Consider the following 11,022-nt stretch of genomic DNA (forward strand, 5'->3'; position numbering starts at 1 on the left):
GTTTTGTAAGAAGGAACAGTCGCTAGTTAAAGTCTTGTTGTTCTTGATGTTTTGTAAGAAGGAACAGACCTCCAGCACGGTCTTCACGTTTAACTTCCTTCAAATCTCAAAAGGGATTTTTTATTTTTACGATCTCTCTACACAACCTACTCAACATTATCAATACATAATGAATACATACGATCTCTACTACTCAACATTATCAATACATGTATCAATAATGAATACATACGATCTCTCTACACAACCTAATCAACATTATCAATACATAATGAATACATACGATCTCTCTACACAACCTACTCAACATGTATCAATACATAATGAATACATACATGATCTACATAATGAATACATGATCTCTCTACACAACCTACTCAACATGTATCAATACATAATGAATACATACGATCTCTCTACACAACCTACTCAACATGTATCAATACATAATGAATACATACGATCTCTCTACACAACCTACTCAACATGTATCAATACATAATGAATACATACGATCTCTCAACATATACAAACATAATGAATACATACGATCTCTCTACACAACATGTATCAATACATAATGATCTCTCTACACAACCTACTCAAATACAATACGATCTCTACACAACCTACTCAACATGTATCAATACATAATGAATACATACGATCTCTCTACACAACATATATCAATCATAATGAATACATACGATCTCTACACAATCAACATGTATCAATACATAATGAATACATACGATCTCTCTACACAACATATATCAATACATAATGAATACATAACTCTACACAACATGTATCAATACATAATGAATACATGTATCAATGTATCAATAATGAATACATACGATCTCTCTCTAACATGTATCACAACATAATGAATACATACGATCTCTCAACACAACATGTATCAATACATAATGAATACATACACAACCTACTCAACATGTATCAATATCAACCATCAACATGTATCAATACATAATGAATACATAATATATATAAAAGTCTTCGCAGCCAGAGTTATTACTTGTCGGAGGCATCTTTGGCAGCCATTACAGCTGGGACTCATTTAAAATAAAATTCTACCACCTGTCAGGACAACATTTACCCATCGATTTGTCAAGATTTCTCAAGATCACTAAATGTGTTTGTGTGTCATTGATGGACAGCAATATTGAAACCTTGTTTCTGATTCTGAAGCAAATTTAAGTTAGGATGTTATACATCAGTAGAGGGGAAAACATGTATTCCCTTTAAGATTTCATTTGTTTGTTTTTTTCCCCAATTTTGAAGTTTGTCTGACCTACTCTCTCCTTTCTCTCCAGTTTCTGGCCAACCTATGAACCACCAATGAGGAGGCAGGAGAGTAGACAGAGATCCAATCAGGGTTCCCGAAGACCAAACATCAAATGGTGAAACAGCCAATCAGATGGGAGGAAAAGGACAGAGCCATACTCAGCTGTCTCCCTGACGACAGTCCCCAGGACCACAGACAAATGTAGCTCCAGAGGTTGTCCTCGTCATCCCTGACTCTCACACACTGTGGAAAACATGAACAGAAATGTAAATGGAGGCTCAGATTGATCTCTCAATGTAAATGGAGGCTCAGATTGATCTCTCAATGTAAATGGGCTCAGATTGATCTCTCAATGTAAATGGAGGCTCAGATTGATCTCTCAATGTAAATAGATCTCTCTCAATGTAAATGGAGGCTCAGATTGATCTCTCAATGTAAATGGAGGCTCAGATTGATCTCTCAATCTAAATGGAGACTCAGATTGATCTCTCAATGTAAATGGAGGCTCAGATTGATCTGTCAATCAAATGGAGGCTCAGATTGATCTGTCAATCTGAGCAAAGTGCATAAATAAAGGTGTGGAGACTCTGTCCAATGAGTTACGTCAAGGTACTTCCTCTAACTCTTCTCCGTTCCTCTGGACCAATCAAAGGAGGACCGTCCTTCCTCCAGACCAATCAAAGGAGGACCCATCCTTCCTCCGGACCAATCAAAGGAGGACCCATCCTTCCTCCAGACCAATCAGAGGACCATCTCCCTCAAAAATGAATGGGTCCGCAACTGAAAAAGATGTTGTGTCCTTCCTACGGACTAACCTGAGAGAAAGACGAGTTCCTTTTAAAACCTTCCTTTATTGTGTGTGGGACTAACCTGAGACAAAAACTAGGAAGGGCCAACAATACTCTCTCCTTCCAACCCAACCCTGCCTTCTACTGCCGGGTGGACTAACGACACAGTGGGCAGCTGACATCGGTAAAGGCTGTATAGCTCTGGAGATCACGGGCACAAGGTGCTCGTTGGATAAGTTCAACGAGAAGAGGAGAAGACTTTATTAATCCATGCCAATGTGGAAATTGGACTGTAGTAACAATCATCATTCTTTACACGTCTCTTCCTCGCAGTGACGCTAACCTGGATAAATAAACAAAATCAATAAACGAAAACAACTATAATCAACAACATGGACGTCATCATCGGAACGCCAACACAACCCCGAGAGGCGGGGTTTAACAACAGAGCGGGCGGGGTTTCAGTGGCGTTGTCGGCGACCAGTTGGTTTGCCTTCCTCTATGGCTTTGCCCTACTGTCAATCATCCAATTTCCCACGGTGACGGGCGACTGTTGGCTGATTGAGGGGAGAAGGGCTTCGTGTGGTTGGCTATCTGCAGCCAGAACCAGCCCCCATATGAAGCGATTCCTGCCCACATCAACAGGTAAGAACCAGCCCCCTTCCCTGCCCACATCAACAGGTAACCATGGCAGAGATAGGGTCCCTGCCCACATCAACAGGTAACCATGGCAGAGATAGGGTCCCTACCCACATCAACAGGAACCAGGGTCCCCCCCATCAACAGGTAACCATGGCAGAGAAGGGTCCCTGCCCACATCAACAGGTAACCATGGCAGAGATAGGGTCCCTGCCCACATCAACAGGTAACCATGGCAGAGATAGGGTCCCTGCCCACATCAACAGGTAACCATGGCAGAGATAGGGTCCCTGCCCACATCAACAGGTAACCATGGCAGAGATAGGGGTCCCTGCCCACATCAACAGGTAACCATGGCAGAGATAGGGTCCCTGCCACATCAACAGGTAACCATGGCAGAGATAGGGTCCCTGCCCACATCAACAGGCATGGCAGAGATAGGGTCCCTACCCACATCAACAGGTAACCATAGGGGTCCCTGCCCACATCAACAGGTAACCATGGCAGAGATAGGGTCCCTGCCCACATCAACAGGTAACCATGGCAGAGATAGGGTCCCTGCCCACATCAACAGGTAACCATGGCAGAGATAGGGTCCCTGCCCACATCAACAGGTAACCATGGCAGAGATAGGGTCCCTGCCCACATCAACAGGTAACCATGGCAGAGATAGGGTCCCTGCCCACATCAACAGGTAACCATGGCAGGGTCCCTGCCCACATAGGGCCCACATCAACAACCATGGCAGAGATAGGGTCCCTGCCCACATCAACAGGTAACCATGGCAGAGATAGCCCACATCAACAGGTAACCCAGAGATAGGGTCCCTGCCCACATCAACAGGTAACCATGGCAGAGATAGGGTCCCTGCCCACATCAACAGGTAACCATGGCAGAGATAGGGTCCCTGCCCACATCAACAGGTAACCATGGCAGAGATAGGGTCCCTGCCCACATCAACAGGTAACCATGGCAGAGATAGGGTCCCTGCCCACATCAACAGGTAACCATGGCAGAGATAGGGTCCCTGCCCACATCAACAGGTAACCATGGCAGAGATAGGGTCCCTGCCCACATCAACAGGTAACCATGGCAGAGATAGGGTCCCTGCCCACATCAACAGGTAACCATGGCAGCCCACATCAACAGGTAACCATGGCAGAGATAGGGTCCCTGCCCACATCAACAGGTAACCATGGCAGAGTAACCATAGGGTCCCTGCCCACATCCACATCAACAGGTAACCATGGCAGAGATAGGGTCCCTGCCCACATCAACAGGTAACCATGGCAGGGTCCCTGCCCACATCAACAGGTAACCATGGCAGAGATAGGGTCCCTGCCCACATCAACAGGTAACCATGGCAGAGATAGGGTCCCTGCCCACATCAACAGGTAACCATGGCAGAGATAGGGTCCCTGCCCACATCAACAGGTAACCATGGCAGAGATAGGTCCCTGAGATAGCAGGTAACCATGGCAGAGATAGGGTCCCTGCCCACATCAACAGGTAACCATGGCAGAGGATAGGGTCCCTGCCCACATCAACAGGTAACCATGGCAGAGATAGCCCACATCAACAGGATAGGGTCCCTGCCCACATCAACAGGTAACCATGGCAGAGATAGGGTCCCTGCCCACATCAACAGGTAACCATGGCAGAGATAGGGTCCCTGCCCACATCAACAGGTAACCATGGCAGAGATAGGGTCCCTGCCCACATCAACAGGTAACCATAAGGGTCCCTGCCCCATGGTAACCATGGCAGAGATAGGGTCCCTGCCCACATCAACAGGTAACCATGGTAACCAGAGATAGGGTCCACATCAACAGGTAACCATGGCAGAGATAGGGTCCCAGAGATAGGGTCCCCCACATCAACAGGTAACCATGGCAGAGATAGGGTCCCTGCCCACATCAACAGGTAACCATGGCAGAGATAGGGGTCCCTGCCCACATCAACAGATAGCCCACATCAACAGGTCCCAGAGATAGGGTGCCCACATCAACAGGTAACCATGGCAGAGATAGGGTCCCTGCCCACATCAACAGGTAACCATGGCAGAGATAGGGTCCCTGCCCACATCAACAGGTAACCATGGCCCTGCCCACATCAACAGGTAACCATGGCAGAGATAGGGTCCCTGCCCACATCAACAGGTAACCATGGCAGAGATAGGGTCCCTGCCCACATCAACAGGTAACCATGGTAGAGAGGGTCCCTGCCCACATCAACAGGTAACCATGGCAGAGATAGGGGTCCCTGCCCACATCAACAGGTAACCATGGCAGAGATAGGGGTAACCCTGCCCACATCAACAGGTAACCATGGCAGAGATAGGGTCCCTGCCCACATCAACAGGTAACCATGGCAGAGATAGGGTCCCTGCCCACATCAACAGGTAACCATGGCAGAGATAGGGGGTTTTAAATCAGTGATTTTATTTGTTATTAAACATAATTTGTGTTATTAATATGTTTTATTGTCCAGTTAACTGTTCTTGCATTTTCTTATTTTAATTTAAAAGCATTTGATTCAATTGGATTCCCAGATTTCCTGCTTATTCCCAACTGATTCCAGAAACATTCCAACTGGGATTGTTTTTAGATAACCTGGGAAACTTGGGAAAAGTTACGGGAATGTTGCATCCCCAGGCAGAAGGCATTGTTTAGGCATTCTGTGCTGTTTTATTTTCCTTTGTTCGTCTATGTTTACTTCTAGTTGGGTTTTACTTGTTGTCGTGTGAATGTTTTACTGTAAATGTGAAGAAGAGAAGGACCTGTATCAACCCGTTGACCTTCCTCAGTTTTTCTGTTGTAAAGTGTGTTTTTACAAGTTTTAAACTTCAAATAAAGTCTGCTTTCAACAGCACCATCGTGGACCTGAGGCTCAACGAGAACAAGATCAAGAGTATCCATTTCTCATCGCTCAGCCGCTTTGGGAACCTGACGTACCTCAACCTCACCAAGAACGAGATCTCGTACGTGGAGGATGGAGCCTTCTCGGCCCAGTTCAACCTACAGGTTGGTCCTGAACATCACAGTGATTCCTGGGGCTCTGGTGAACTATGTATGGAGAAGTGTGTCATTTGGTACATTACCTTCAATCACATTACCTCACGTTACCTTTACCTTACCTCACGTTACCTTACCTTACCTCACGTTACCTTACCTTACCTCACGTTACCTCACGTTACCTTACATTACCTCACGTTACCTTACCTTACCTTACCTCACCTTACCTCACGTTACCTTACCTCACGTTACCTTACCTCACCTTACCTTACCTTACCTCACGTTACCTTACCTTACCTCACCTTACCTTACCTCACGTTACCTTACCTTACCTCACGTTACCTTACCTTACCTCACCTTACCTCACGTTACCTTACCTTGCGCTACCTTACCTCGCGCTAACTTAACTTGCGTTACCTTACCTCACGTTAACTAAACCTCACGTTATCTTACCTCACGTTACCTTACCTCACGTTACCTTACCTCACGTTACCTTATCTCACGTTACCTTACCTCACGTTACCTTACCTTACCTCACGTTACCTTACCTTACCTCATGTTACCTTACCACACATTACCTTATCTCACGTTACCTTACCTCACGTTACCTTACCTTACCTCACGTTACCTTACCTCGCACTACCTTACCTCGCGCTACCTTACCTCGCGCTACCTTACCTCGCGCTACCTTACTACCTCACATTACCTTACCTTACCTCACGTTACCTCACGTTACCTTACCTCACGTTACCTCACGTTACCTTACCTCACGTTACCTTACCTCACGTTACCTTACATCACCGTATCTCACATTACCTTACGTTACCTTATCTCACATTACCTCACGTTACCTTACCTCACGTTACCTTACCTCACGTTACCTAACCTCACGTTACCTTACCTCACGTTACCTAACCTCACGTTACCTAACCTCACCTTATCTCACATTACCACGTTACCTAACCTCACGTTACCTTACCTCATGTTACCTTACCTCACGTTACCTTACCTCACGTTACCTTACCTCACGTTACCTTACCTCACGTTATTTTATCTCACGTTACCTTACGTTACCTAACCTCCCGTTACCTTATCTCATGTTACCTTACCTCACGTTACCTTACGTTACCTAACCTCACGTTACCTTATCTCACGTTACCTCACGTTACCTTACCTCACGTTACCTTATCTCACGTTACCTCACGTTACCTAACCTCACGTTACCTTATCTCATGTTACCTTACCTCACGTTACCTTACCTCACGTTACCTAACCTCACGTTACCTTTTCTCATGTTACCTTACGTTACCTTACCTCACGTTACCTTATCTCACATTACCTCACGTTACCTTACATCACCTTACCTCACGTTACCTTACCTCACGTTACCTTACCTCACGTTACCTTACATCACCTTATCTCACGTTATCTTACCTCACAGTACCTTACCTCACGTTACCTTACCTCACGTTACCTTACCTCACGTTACCTTACCTCACGTTACCTTACCTCACGTTACCTTATCTCACATTACCTCACGTTACCTTACGTTACCTTACCTTACATCACCTTATCTCACATTACCTCACGTTACCTTACATCACCTTACCTCACGTTACCTTACCTCACCTTACCTCACATTACCTTACATCACCTTATCTCACGTTATCTTACCTCACAGTACCTTACCTCACGTTACCTTACCTCACGTTACCTTACCTCACATTACCTTACCTCACGTTACCTTACCTCACGTTACCTTATCTCACATTACCTCACATCACCTTACCTCACGTTACCTCACGTTACCTTACCTTACCTCACCTTATCTCTTACCTTACCTTACCATCACAGTACCTTACCTCACGTTACCATACCCTTTCCTACCTTACCCTTTCCTACCTTACCCTCTCTTACCTTACCCTCTCCTACCTTACCCTTTCTTACCTTACCTTATCTTTCTTACCTTACCCTTTCCTACCTTACCCTCTCTTACCTTACCCTCTCTTACCTTATCTTTCCTACCAGGTGCTGCAGTTGGGGTTTAACCGTCTGAGGAACCTAACAGAGGGAATCCTCAGAGGCCTGGGAAGCTGCAGTACCTCTACCTACAGGCCAACCTGATTGAGGCAGTCACCCCAACACCTTTGAGGAGTGTCCTAACATAGAGAACATTGACCTCTCCATGAACAGGATTCAGGTGCTGGACGGAGGCTTGTTTACGGGGCTCGGTAGATTAACAACGTGTGAACTCTACACCAACCCGTTCAACTGCTCCTGTGAGCTGTTGGGATTTCTACGCTGGTTGGCAGTCTTCCCAACAGGTAAAAAGCCAAAGTTGGTCTTCCCCAACAGGCCAAAATAACAAGTTGGTCTTCCCCAACATGCCAAAATAACAAGTTGGTCTTCCCCAACAGGCCAAAATAACAAGTTGGTCTTCCCCAACAGGCCAAAATAACAAGTTGGTCTTCCCCAACAGGTTAGCACAAGTTGGTCTTCCCAACAGGCCAAAATAACAATTTGGTCTTCCCCAACAGGAAAATAACAAGTTGGTCTTCCCCAACAGGCCAAAATAACAAGTTGGTCTTCCCAACAGGCCAAAATGAGTTGGTCTTCCCCAACAGGCCAAAATAACAAGTTGGTCTTCCCCAACAGGTAAAAATAACAAGTTGGTCTTCCCAACAGGCAAAAATAACAAGTTGGTCTTCCCCAACAGGTAAAAAAAAGCACAAGTTGGTCTTCCCCAACAGTTAAAAATAACAAGTTGGTCTTCCCCAACAGTAAAAATAACAAGTTGTTCTTCCCCAACAGGCAAAATAACAAGTTGGTCTTCCCCAACAAGTAAAAATAACAAGTGTGAACTCTTCCCAACCCAAAATAACAAGTTGTCTTCCTGTGAGCTGGTAAAAATAACAAGTTGGTCTTCCCCAACAGGCCAAAAAACAAGTTGGTCTTCCCCAACAGGAAAAATAACAAGTTGGTCTTCCCAACAGGCAAAAATAACAAGTTGGTCTTCCCAACAGGTAAAAGCACAAGTTGGTCTTCCCCAACAGGCCAAAATAACAAGTTGGTCTTCCCCAACAGGTAAAAGCACAAGTTGGTCTTCCCCAACAGGTAAAAATAACAAGTTGGTCTTCCCAACAAGTAAAAATAACAAGTTGTTCTTCCCCAACAGGCCAAAATAACAAGTTGTTCTTCCCCAACAGGTAAAAATAACAAGTTGGTCTTCCCCAACAGGCCAAAATAACAAGTTGGTCTTCCCCAACAGGTAAAAATAACAAGTTGGTCTTCCCCAACAGGTAAAATAACAAGTTGTTCTTCCCCAACAGGTAAAAATAACAAGTTGGTCTTCCCAACAGGCCAAAATAACAAGTTGGTCTTCCCCAACAGGCAAAAATAACAAGTTGGTCTTCCCCAACAGGCCAAAATAACAAGTTGTTCTTCCCAACAGGTAAAAATAACAAGTTGGTCTTCCCCAACAAGTAAAAATAACAAGTTGTTCTTCCCAACAGGTAAAAAGCACAAGTTGAAGCAAAATTGAATATTCAATCTATTTTCAATGACTTGTCAATAAACTGAAAAGTATAAACTATTTATTTAAAAAGTGTTTCCCATGTTTTAAATGTAAATTAAAATGACTTCCTACATTCACTGCCTTGAACTTGTTTTGACCCAAACACTGGTGACTGTGTTCCCGACCAGGACCAACGAGAGGATGGTGTGTGATACTCCGGCCGGGTTTTCAGGCTACAGCCTCCTCAGTCAGAACCCCAGGATGCCTGCGACACGCAACGCTCTACACATGCTCAATATGGTGTGTCGACTAAAACATATCATGATTATTATCATTTAAAAAAAATGTTTGACAAAAAATCCCAACCTAAAATGAACTATCTTTTGGTATTTGTTTCATTTGTCCGTTGTTGATGTTGTCCCAAAATGTTTTGCTTGTCAGCAATCATATTTCCAAGATATGTAAACGTTAAAGAAAGAAGAAATACATTTGGTATGTTGCCATGACAGCGTAGGCCATCATAGTAGGTTGTCATAGTAACGGTATATCGTTCATTGCAGTTAGAACACATTACATCATGTTATATTCTACGTTCATTGAGCGTGTGGGAAATGAGCTTTACAAATTCACTATTGTTATTGTTATTGGTATGATTCTATGATTACTTTTATGAAAATATTTGTATGATTTTTGTTGTGGTTATTTTTAGGATTAAGATGATGATGATTATTATTGTTGTTGTAGGTGTGTACCGACGACGGTAGCAACTCTTTTCCGAACATCATTGTTCAGTCAGAGTTTACGACCCTCCCACCGTACTCTCCCTGCGGATTGGACGACTGCCCTTCTGGAATGTCTCCGGAGGACCCAATCAGCATCAGCCCCACCTACCCTGATCTGAACAACAAGCCTAGTATGAAGGTGAAACAGGTGAGCCCCCAGGGGAAGCTGTTCCTACGGGCTCTAAGGGTTGTGTTTGTGTGTTACAGAGTTCAGAATGTGCCTTAAGCCAATCCACAGCTAGCTTCAAATGTTCCGGATGGAACCATCCAATCGGTACCTTTTGGAACCTGTTCCAACCGACCTGTTGGAATGTTGTCAAAGAGGGCGTGTGTTGGCTGGAGTCCAGTCTGGGGCCAGTCTGACACACTGTGTGTGTGTGTGTGTGTGTGTGTGTGTGTGTGTGTGTGTGTGTGTGTGTGTGTGTGTGTGTGTGTGTGTGTGTGTGTGTGTGTGTGTGTGTGTGCGTGCGTGCGTGCGTGCGTGCGTGCATGATGTATGTCACGTGAAGCTGTTCCTACGGGTTACGAGGGTTGTCAGGTATTTGTGTTGATGTTTATCTCTGATGGACAGATGTATGTAATGCTATGGGACCATATGACTCACGAGGAACTTTGATCTTTTGGTGAGATCACGATTTGCAGGTGTTCACATCTTTCTAATTTCAGATGAGGAGGAGACATTTGGGGCTGAGCTACTCTTTCATCTCTAGATCTCATCTCACTCTCTCTCACTCTGTCTCTCTCTCTCTCTCTGATCTCTCCTACTCCTCTTATCTCTCTCTCCCTACTCTCTCTCTCTCCTCTCTCTCCCTACTCACTCTCTCATCTCTCTCCTACTCTCTGTCCCTCTCTAGATCTCCCACACCTCACAGTCTCTCTCTCCTGACTCTCTGTCCCTCTCCCTAGATCTCCCACTCTCTCTCAGTGATCTCTCATCTCTCTGTCCCCTCTCTTCTACACCTCTGTCCCTCTC

At 45.0% G+C, this 11,022-nt stretch overlaps 1 pseudogene; it reads left to right on the top strand.

Moving 5' to 3' along the window:
* Positions 1–2,026: 2,026 nt before the first annotated feature.
* The window catches only part of LOC127925148 (protein ELFN1-like), a 20,043-nt pseudogene continuing 11,047 nt past the window's right edge, over positions 2,027–11,022 (top strand).

Source organism: Oncorhynchus keta, unplaced genomic scaffold (genome assembly GCF_023373465.1).
Source record: "Oncorhynchus keta strain PuntledgeMale-10-30-2019 unplaced genomic scaffold, Oket_V2 Un_contig_5192_pilon_pilon, whole genome shotgun sequence".
Classification (NCBI taxonomy): domain Eukaryota; kingdom Metazoa; phylum Chordata; class Actinopteri; order Salmoniformes; family Salmonidae; genus Oncorhynchus; species Oncorhynchus keta.